The following is a 9,884-nucleotide window of genomic DNA, read 5'->3' as shown; positions in this document are numbered from 1 at the left end:
TCAATGGGCTTCCCTGAATGAATAAAGGAAAAAGAAAAAAGAACCTGCTTCCGCTCTCCTCAAGAGGCATCCGCCCACTTCACGTGGATACGGAGATGTTGAGTCTTGCTATTTTTGTCTTGGGTGTAACTGAGGCTTCAATCCGGCGGGAAGGCAACCATTATTGGCTATTAGAAAAATAGCAGATATACAAGCTCATAGCGTGGCACCGAGTGCCGCACTATGAGCTCGTAGATCTGCTATTTTTGAAAAGTCGTGAAAATGTCTGCAAATCTTTGAATATATATATTTTTAAAGCAAACAATTGTAACTCAAATCTTTTCTGGCCCTGACTGCTGGTTGGCTAAATTCAGTGCTGTGACGTCACACGGGCCCTGACTGCTGATTGGCTAAATTCAGTGCTGTGACGTCCCAGATAGCAAAATATGGGTGAATCAACGTTGAAAAATAGGCGGCCATAACGGTTGAATCAACGTTCGATCTCAACGTTGAAACTGTACTGAAATCGCAACCCTAATCTTTGTTGATTCAACGTTTGTGTTTCAACCACTAACTAACACTATATCAACGTTGATTCAACCATCATCCAAATGGTATTCTGCACGCTGATTTTATGTTGAATCAACGTTATGAATCAATATTGATTCAACCATCATCTAAATGGTATTCTGCATGCTGATTTTAGTTGATTTTATGTTGAATCAACGTTATGAATCAATATTGATTCAACCATCATCTAAATGGTAATCTGCATGCACATTTTAGTTGATTTAATGTTGAATCAACATTAGGAATCAACATTGATTCAACCATCATCTAAATGGTAATCTGCATGCACATTTTAGTTGATTTTATGTTGAATCAACATCAGGAATCGAACACTGATTTAATTTATAAATTGATTATACTGAATCATGTTAGGAATCAATATTGATCCTGATCATCCAACAACCTAATGGTAATCTGCATGTACATTTTAAATTATGTGTATGCTGATATACTGTAAGGCTACATCTTGTTCAAAATTACCTTACATTTCCCAAAATGTGAAAATATAAAAATAAAGACAGACAATATGATTTGAATCTTCACATTTATTGAACCAAGGCATTTAGACCTGCTTTGAACTGCTTTAAGCATTGTTTTTATGATTTAACAGATGAAATATATAACATATAGAAGATTGTAGATCTGCTATTTATGAAAGAAATCGTGAAAATGTCTGCAAGCATTTGGATATTTTGTAAGTGAATATATGCCACATGAGCACTTTACACCTATATAAAAATGCTATTTGAAAATAATTGATCTGCAAATTTAAATTACAAACCAAACCACCATTATTTACAAGCGATTCCACAAAAACAATACCCAACATGGCTTATAATGACCAAACGTGTACTAACTTTGCAGACTAAACCAACGGTCTGACAAAACACACTGACAAGTGCTCTAGTAATACAAATGGCGTAATTAATAAAGCCTAACGGGCCATCCACACCAAGCACTATATGTACACATTTTTAATTTATTTTATAGAATTTAGAGTAGCCAATGATTGTGAACCTCTTTTCGTCCACAAAGTCATTATGCTAATTAATTCCTCACACATTTCTGTGTTGCTACTGCAATTGTAGCCTAGTAGCCCCTCCATCCTTCTCCTCCTGTTCAACACAACTAAAGACGAACAGTATCTGTGTTGATGATGACAATATGAGTGATTTGCTGGAACTCTGGAAGACATGAGCAACTGCCCACTGAAATGATCATGTCTGCACTGTATTTAAACTAAATAATTCTACAACGATAGGATTGACAAAAGTGATATGCTTAGTGTGGACAGCCCCATTACAGTTTGAAAGAGTACATTATTTCACACATGAACAAGTGAACACTTGTCAATTTCAAAAAAGTGCCTTACTTTTACTTAATGGTATTACATTCAAAGTCTTAATAATTTGCAGCTCTAAAGTACTTAAAATGAATAAAAGTGGCTTCATTTAGAACTCCTATCACTTTACAACATTTTCTCATGCATGAGAAAAATAAAATGCATGCATTTTAGTCTACTGTCACAAAGGAGGGCTGAGGACAACCTGCCTACCAGTTATCCACTATACAATCTTTCTAAAATGACAGGAGGTTTTTAAGACTTTGCAGTTTGGGGGGTAGTTTTTTCCTTTCCCAAGCCAAGCATCACTCTTTGAATAAAGTTCAATATGTTCTTCATATCATTAGGGTACTTCAAATTGAGTGCATACGTCAGGCTAGACAGCAGGCACGGTGCTTGAGGGAGGTTATGGAAATTATCCATCACAATACCTCCTTCAAGGATGATGGCTGTTGACACTGGCTGAAGGTCGACACCATCTGAGGGAGGTGAATCTTCACTGCTCACAGTCAGCAATCCGACCGATACCTCTGACCAGGCGTCTTCACTTTCGCTGTCACAATCCTGTACAGAACCAAACAAAAACAACATTACAACAGGGAAATGTAGACACTTCACACACATCTGCATTGAGAAGTTTTATCAACATTGGTTGGCCTACTGTTTTTGACAGTATATTACTCATGGTAAACAGCACAGTAAAATATGTATCTGAAAACATTTTAGGCTAGAAATAAGCAACTTGGTAACAAACATTCTGCATAGTGGCCATCTCTCTCTCCCTTGAGCAACGTGTGAGTGCAGGCTACAAACACTTACACTGCACACCATGTGAGTGAGATTCCACCGTGCTATAACCTGAAGGGATTGAACCTTCTGATTGGTTTGCAAGGCCGTTTCAGACTGAAACTTCAAAATAAAATTAACGAAAATGTAATTTCACTGGACCTTTAAGGTGTAACTATGAGAACTTACCAAGACAGTGGTGTAGAAACTGCTGTGGTCATCTCCAAGCAGAAGAAGGAGGCCTCGGAGAACAAGCCTACCCAGCGCGGTCACGTCGGGTTTCTACAAGTGGATAATGAACAAATAAAGTTCAAGATCTGACCATCACAAGTTACAGTACAGTTACAGCATGAAACACCACAATATATGTTTGATGAACAGTTGCAGAGAACAGTTGCTGATTGGAGATGTGATTTAAAAATAGTACAATCCACAGCATTTAGTTATCAACAACGATCAATAGTTAGCAATACTTTAACACTCTGTAATACAGCCGGGAAGCATAAGTACTATTTGGGGTAATAGGTTGTACATAAACTTAGTCATGATAATTACAAATATAAGAAGCATGTTGTAGACTTACCCATCAATTTGCTGCACAATTCCGGATAATTTATCTCTAATGGCACCTTTCTTGGACTTTAAGATAGTGACCAATTGTGGTGTATAGCGATCCAGAGCATCAAAGAAGTCTGTCTCTAGGTGTGTGGTGGCGATCCTGTTAAACTCAGCATAAGCCTACAACACAGCAAACCACAGAACAAAATACAGTGACTAAATACATTTGAAAAAGTGTGTAAATTAGGAAAACATTTGGTTAATTGTCATACAAATAATTATGATCAACAATGTAACCGTTTTGGCATTAAACATTGGACGAATTACATTTCGGTTCCGACTTTTAGGCTTTGTAAACAAAAAAGAAATGACTGACAATGACCGGGGCCAATAATACCATTATGTACTATGGCCAGAACAGGCCAGGCATTTAAAAATGTTGAAAAATAGTGAGAGTAGCCGACCTACATGTTCACAACACATCACTTTGCGAGATGTTGCGAGCTTGTAGATCTGCTATTTTCACTATTCTTCAATAGATAAATGTATACAGATGAACGCTTTTTCTCATAACTGTGATCAGACAATTACCTATATTAAAATTGGCTTACAGGAGATCCCCCATGCCACGCTCATGTCACCATGAGTCAGCCATAACAGGGGGTGCAGTATGTTAGTCCGACAGCGCATTCCTCCGACAGCGCAGCGCTCCGACGTTTCCAATACTAAACCCGAACCAAACCCTAACCCTAACCCTAACCGCACGCGGATGCCACATAGTCGGAGAAAAGGTCTGTCGGATTAACGCATGCCTCCCCATAACAGGGCAGGGGTCTTCAACAGGGGGTCTGGGACTCCTAGGGGGTCTTCAGAGTTGCTACAGGGGGTCGGCCAAATCTCTGTGATAAGATCATTGTTTCTTTATACAAACCACTCGAACAATAGCATCCCTATTCTACGGACAACTTTAGCCGAAAATGGCCGATCTACAAGCTCACAACGCCTCGCAGCGCGAGGCGTTGCGAGCTTGTAGATCGGCTATTTTCGGCAAAGAGGGGAAAAAGAGCAGACCAAGTACAGAGTGAAAGTTTACTAAGTATTGACGGTTTAAGTCGTTAAATGTCTGACAACACACATTAACATGAATCCAACATCTATGAAAAGCTTTAATCTGCAACACAATTTTATGTAATATATAGTGGGGGTCCCTTCTTCATCTCTTTCTCAGTTAGGGGGTCCTTGGCCTGAAAAGGTTGAAGACCCCTGATATAAGGAGTTCCAAATGCAGCTACGCCCAATTATGGAGTGTCTAACCTCAATGTGTCATCATGGAATCAGCAAACAAATTAGTCAGCTCCATATATACACCTCTTGTGTAATGGTCTCCATCACCTTACATCCTGGGTTCCAAACTGCATACAGCACCAGACATTCCTCTAAAGCATATTTTCATATGTCGCCCTGATAGTTCAATTGGACAGTTAATTCCCAACTAAACTTATGTTGCTCTGTTATTCGTGGGTAAAAAGGTGCTAACCTGTTCCCGGATGTCCTTGTAGACAGATGAAGATGGGCACAGTGCGTGTTGGCAGGAAGGTAGCTGAGGGGATTCTGGTCAGGGCCCAGGCTGACTCAAACTGCATGTGTTGTGCACCTATACAAACACAGAGGAGTGATTTTACACCAATGTCACATGGTCAGAATACAAGTTTTATCTGAACACCAAGTGCTCAGTCACAGGCTGACCCGGTCAGAGAATGCTTTTCATGTCAGCTGATAGAAAACCACCCAGATATCATTATGTGAAACCCCAAAGTTGTGCCGAGGGTAACCGCCTTGGGGTCTAAGCGCTCTGCCCTTCAGAATCTCTATGACCAGAGGACAGTGAAGAAAGCAGGAAAGAATCCAAGAGACCCAACTCATAACCTCAGCACCTGCTAAGAAACATAGTTACAGTTCATTATTGTTTATTTAACCATTATGTTAAATGAAACCCCCACCTGAAGTGTGCAGTTCTTCCTCTTGAGGAATCCCACAAATCAAATTCTCCACACCAGGTGGAGAGATTAGGAGATCGAAGAATTGGGTCTACACAGAAGAGAACATAACATTATATAAACTGTTGTAACAATTGTAAAATGAGAAAATTAAAATAAAATCACTTATGAGTCTACTTATAAGAGTGTATGCAAGCAGTAGGGTATTGTAGATAAGCTCTTTGATAAACACACCATTGTGTGACAACAGTTTGAGAAAAAAGGAGTGGACCAAGTAGAACCCTGTGGACTCCTGTCTACAAAGTATATATTGTAGGGTCTAGGTGGTTAAACATAAACTTGTAGTGCATTGCAGAGTATCAGTCAAATAGAGTATCATTCAAATAGGCAAAACTGCAATAGCAAAATAATGTATTACCATGCCAGGATTGTCTACAAGCCTAGGGAACTATACGCCAATATTTCCGGTAGGCCTTTAGTTCCATTGCTGCGAATCCACTTGCCTCCATGTAGAGATGTTTGATTCATGTAGTCCTCAACCTGGGACACTGGACACCTACTGACCTTCATCCATTCAACCATTTCAATAAGTTTTTCAGGAGGCACATCAGATTCTGTTGAATGATAAGTACAGATTCATTATAGCTGATTTCAAGTATTTGAGGTTCTGGCCTACTTGGAGTGTGTGAAAAGTCGCCAATCGGTCCAGCGGTGCCTGAGACTAGTTTTTAGAAGATGATGGACAGAAGAGTCATGGGACCGCAAATATAATCCCTTGCATCTGTCCAATCTAGCCTGGTGGGGATAATTAACATTGGTTATTAGTATTACCTGGTGTACTAGGGACGGTCTGTTCCTCTGGTTCTTGGTGGTGTGGTCGTTTCAGCCTTCTCATGCGCTTCCTGGTGTTCCTCAATCGCTCCTCCAGGAAGTCTGTAGCAGGTTTTTTTCCCCGGCCAGGTGTGTACCAAGCTGCCTGTAAAAGAGACAATTAGGTTCAGCTTAAATTTGCCTGGCGTAAACCATGAAGATGGTTACATGGGATTTTAAGGAGCAATCCAAAAATGTGCGTGTGACTGTGCACTAGGAAAAACTTTGAGCACATTTCTTTTAGGTGTGTGTGTGTGTATGGAGTGTTCTCCTTTTTGTGTTGATTGATTGATGACTTACATAGCCACTGCCAACTGTAGTACCATCCAAATTAAGGCAAGGGCTTTCTTGGTGACGGCCTGTTAAATAGATGGTAGAAGTTTGTCAAAGAACGATGAAATGAGACAGTAATCATTGTTACAAATATATGACGATTCAAATCCCTGAATTGAACACTGAATGGTTATGCGCTTTTTAAGTGCATTCGATTCTGTGTCATTTTTAGATTTGACCTAAAAAGCATTATTTTACACTTTGGCTACTCAAAAACAGCAGATATACAAGCTCATAGCGTGGCACCGAGTGCTGCGCTACGAGCTTGTAGATCTGTTATTTTAGAAAAATCTTGAAAATGTGTGCAAATCTTTGAATTTTTAACGAACATTTGTAACTCAAATCTTTGTTTCTGGGGGTCCCTAGAACAAAATATTTTGAGATGAGGGTCTGTGGCCAAATACATATACATTTTGGGGTCCTTGACATGAAAAAGTTTGAGAACCACTGACATAATAACACAAGTTAAAAACAAATAAATTTAGAAGACATTTTGTAGAATCGGCCTCAGGTCTTAATGGGTTAATTGAAGGTGTGTGATAACCAGTTCTTCTGATGAACTTGGCAAAGTGTTTCACAATGCATACTGATTAATGAACTCATGTTATACAAATGAAATCAGTGGTTCTCAAACATGTTCATGTCAAGGACCCCCTAATTAGTATGTACTTGGCTAAGGACTCAAGATTTACAAAAGTGTTTCAAAAATATTCCACAAATGTTGTTTATACTGTTTTTTAATAGCTGATCTACACCCTCACAACGCATCACCATGCACTGTGAGCTTGTGGATCTGCCATTTTCAAATAGGCAATTTATAGGGTTTAAGTGGTTAAACTGAGTTTCATGCTATATAATCTCATTTAGCTGGGAACCACATGGAAACCCCCCAATGACCCCTGAGGGTCCCTGGAGCCCACTTTGATGATAAACATTACCTGCTTTTGTTAGCTACTGTCTGCAAAACAAAACTTAAGTTAAAAAACGGATTACCAAATTTGTCTGCACACTAAAATCCTCAATGTTAATTTATTCTCCTTAAGGATACATTGGTACCATTTGTACTCTCTGTCTCTTAATTAAATTATTTTACTTTTTACTGTAGGTTAAAAACAAGATTCATATATAAAATAATAATTACAGTCAAAACAAATGTGGCCTCACCAAAGGGATATGTGGCCAACAGCTCTCTTTTAAGAGCTAATGTTATAACAAGTTGAATCATATTTTAACGTTTTAGGATGCCTGGTCGCATTGTAACATCATACATTTATATTAAATGGTGTAAACACATTGCTTTCTATGTAAACGCGGTTGATAAACCGTTAGTCCTGAAACATGATCATATCATGACGTTTTCTACATTTACAACCCATACATAAACGTTCAGATTTCAAATATAAAGCACTTAGCCCAGGGCCAAGGATGTTACAATTTGAATCGGGAGGGTCTAAGTATCCGTACCTCCTGTATTGTTCAATAAAAGTAATTTTAATCCGATCGGTGGCCATTTTCTCCGAGTTTTCTGTATGCTTTAAACTACGCGACCGTCGGTTGGGAGGTGTATTACATTATACACATGCATTACAACTATGAGAAAATGGCCACCGATCGGATTAAAATATCTTTTATTCAACAATACGGAAGATGCGGGTACTTAGACACACCCGATTAAAATTGTAACATTCGTGGCCGTGGGGTAAGCACTTTATAGTTGAAGTATGAATATTTATGTTGATGTACGGGTTGAAAGTGCAAAAAACAGGTTGAAATTCCGGCTATGAGGCTCGTGAAAGGACGAGCGTCGTGTGAACCATGGCTACAACTCGGTCGTGCACGGTTACATGAACGTGTTAGTTCATGTAATGTAACCGTGTACGACCGTGTTTGGATAACATTTTAATTCCATAAACTAATTAAACTTACCTGTTATCTAGTACAGTAAACACGAAAGCACCCCGGTTTGAAAAAGAAATCTCTCAGCCAACAGCCGTTTCCTCTGCCTTCCGGTGTGATTTCAAAACTAACAAGCTCCGCCTTCAGTGTTGCCATATCCGCTTATTATAAGCGACTTTGGGCTTCTTTTTCTGTGAAGTTTTTTGGGCTTGCTTCCTTACTGTCGTTTAAACCAGTGGTGGTTCTCAAACATTTTCATGTCAAGGACCCCCAGATTAATATGTAGGCTATTATCCAATCAACGGACCCCCATCTGAACACATGTTATGCCAGGGGGGACCCCCAAAACAAGATTCGTATTAAAATGTTTCAAAAATATTCCTAATTTTTCACATTTTCTTCCAGATAAGAGTTTTGTTTTAAAATAGCAGATCTACAAGCTCACAGCGCGTCGCATCGCAACCCGTTGTGAGCTTGTAGATTGGCTATTTTCAATTAGTCATAGTTGCTTCTTTTGGGCTAATTTCCATAGACCTGGTTGCTTATTTCTATCGCAAAATCTGGCAACACTGTCCGCCTTGTGCATGAAGGATGTCTGCGGTTCTCAACCTGTGGGTCGAGACCCTGACAATTTAAGTAATAATTTTAATACCTTAGAAAATAAATGAAAACAAATCAAAGAAAAAGACTGTACTACAAGTAATCAACAAACTATACTATAAACTGGTCAAACATTGGCCAAATTGTCAAATAATATAAGAAAGAGAGAAAAAAAGAAAATAGCCGATCTGCAATAAGAAGTTATAGATTTTTGAAATAGTTCAAAGTTTAGCTTTTCTCACATTTTTCTAAAATATTTTGTTTTAATTAAAAAACATGTTTTCAGACTCAGAAGAGGACGCTGAATTGAATGGGCTAGGTTTTGATTTTGTATGACCCTTAAAAAGTGGCTTAAACAAGCGTTAAAGTTTCATAAACTTGAAGCTTTTTTCACAAACATATTATTATTATCATTATTTTATTTTGACCCTTCAACCCTCTTATTTAGATGATTTAGAGTTGAATGGTAGGTTAAACAATAGTCTAGAATTGTTTAATAAGAAGTTAAAGATTTTTGAAATAGTTCAAAGTCTAGCTTTTCTCACATTTTTTTAAAATATTTTATTTTTAAATTAAAAAAAACTTTTTCAGACTTAGAAAAGGACGCTGAATCGAATGGGATAGGTCTCGATTTTCTATGACCTTGGGAAATACAAAAGCTCACCAAAAAGATTGGACGTTGACTTTTGAATAAAAAACAGATTTTGTTGAGCACAAAATCTGGAACTAATCGCTCCAGATATTTTTTAAAAATCTAAAACTTCTCTCCATCCATATTGAGAGTAAGCCAGATTTTTTGGCACCAGCCTTGATTTTTTTAGACACTGATAAAGCTCAAAGTTCAGCGAAAAGACTGCAAAGGTCAACCCTCGTTACATTTTTAGAAATTGTATTTTTCTTCGATACTCTGGCTTTAGACTAATGTGATGACGCTGATTCCAAATATGTAAGTT

The 9,884-nt window shown here is 38.3% G+C and overlaps 1 long non-coding RNA gene across 1 annotated transcript; it reads right to left on the bottom strand.

Annotated features, from left to right (window-relative positions):
* Nucleotides 1–1,079: 1,079 nt before the first annotated feature.
* LOC311064705 lies at nt 1,080–8,477 on the bottom strand. The gene is made up of 9 exons (XR_014602742.1): nt 8,362–8,477; nt 6,403–6,461; nt 6,064–6,208; nt 5,651–5,846; nt 5,236–5,323; nt 4,773–4,889; nt 3,261–3,415; nt 2,867–2,959; nt 1,080–2,455 (listed from the first exon to the last, which is right to left on the bottom strand). It is a non-coding gene; the product is annotated as an uncharacterized lncRNA (long non-coding RNA).
* Between the last annotated feature and the right edge of the window lie 1,407 nt (nt 8,478–9,884).

This window comes from Gymnoscopelus microlampas, assembly GCF_963454915.1.
Source record: "Gymnoscopelus microlampas genome assembly, chromosome: 17".
Classification (NCBI taxonomy): Eukaryota; Metazoa; Chordata; class Actinopteri; order Myctophiformes; family Myctophidae; genus Gymnoscopelus; species Gymnoscopelus microlampas.
The sequence above is the reverse complement of the archived record's forward strand: the minus strand, read 5'-3'. Positions and strand labels throughout refer to the sequence as shown.